The following is a 1,482-nucleotide window of genomic DNA, read 5'->3' as shown; positions in this document are numbered from 1 at the left end:
TATATGGCGACGGTGCTTCTAAAACCGTTGGCCAAAATAAATACAATCTCTTACCCCTTAAGTGATATAAGGCGACGGTTCTTATAAAACCGTTGGCCAAAATAACATAACACAACGGTTTGTACTATGCCGTTGCTATAAAGCGTATTTTTCGTAACGATTATAGAATAACCATTGTATTAAATATTTTTTTACAACGCTAATATATTTTTCGTCGCCCTAAATGAAATAAATCATATTGGGCGACGGATTATATATTACCGTTGCTATAAATCATATTGGGCGACGAATTATATATTACCGTTGCTATAAATTAAATAAGGCAACGAATGGTAAACTACCGTTGCTATAAATATATATTCGGCCACGGTAAAATTTTTAACCGTCACCAAAAATGCTTTTCCTGTAGTGATCCCTATGGACCCCACCTGAGTGCCCAGAATGGCAAAGAATCAGGTTAAAAATGCATTTCCAACAGAGGCCTTGGCAGCCAAACATGCCCTAGTTAGGGGCTGGCCTATAAATAGGGGTGCCTTAGCTCATTTTAGAGCTTTGGCTACTGTTGAAACTATAGAGGGGAGGAGAAGAAAGAAAAGAGAGAGAAGAGAAGGAGAAGAAGAGAAAAGAAGGAGAAGGAAGGGGAGCAGCCCTGCCTCTAAGGCCCTGATCGAGCAACCCTCTGAAGCATTCAGGTATAAAAATCATACCTCTAAGATGCTGCTCCTTTGTTGCTACTATTCACCATTATCTCTCTCTATGTTTTGAAGCCTTTCTGGCCATTGGCAGCCCAGAACAGCTGGGAGCTGCCATGAACCATCTCAGATTCATCATGTAAACATGATGCATGAAGGATCTAAGCATTTTGTAGCATTTTGTATGGCTGTTCTTCACCCGAGACCGAAACCTAGGTTGTGCCAGGTGGCACTGCCCTGTTACACCAAGAATAGGCAGTCTGGCCTCAGATTAGTGTGCCCTGGCTGCATGCAGCCTAGCCCTGAGCTGAAACAGCCTTGGATCACTGTATTGTACATGAAATAACCTTTGCATGCAGCCAAATCCATGGTCTGCAGTTGAGACTATGCTGAGTTACTATTCACTAGGCTGTCTGGGCAGCTCCTGGCAGCCAAGCGGTGGGCCCAGGTAAAAATCCAAGGTATCTAGTGTAAAGAACACCCCTGGGGGTCCATGATGACCTAACATGCATGGGGGAATGATGTGGCCACTGCCCATGGCCAGCAACCTTGGAATCTCAGCCTATTCACGTTTTTGCAATCTTTGGGCGATGCAGACATCACCAGAGACATCGCCCAGTGAATGGAATTTGGAAATTTTGATGATCTAACTTGGGGATCTTCACCCATGGGCTAAAAATCAGTGTATGGAGATGGTAAATGACCAAAATACCCCTCCCCATATCAGTCCACATGGATGAATACCTTAGGTGCCCAAATGGGCCCCGTAGGGCTTGAAAACCCTGTCTGT

The sequence above is a fragment of the Telopea speciosissima genome, chromosome 11, assembly GCF_018873765.1.
Source record: "Telopea speciosissima isolate NSW1024214 ecotype Mountain lineage chromosome 11, Tspe_v1, whole genome shotgun sequence".
Lineage (NCBI taxonomy): Eukaryota > Viridiplantae > Streptophyta > Magnoliopsida > Proteales > Proteaceae > Telopea > Telopea speciosissima.
This window is presented reverse-complemented; position numbering follows the sequence as displayed.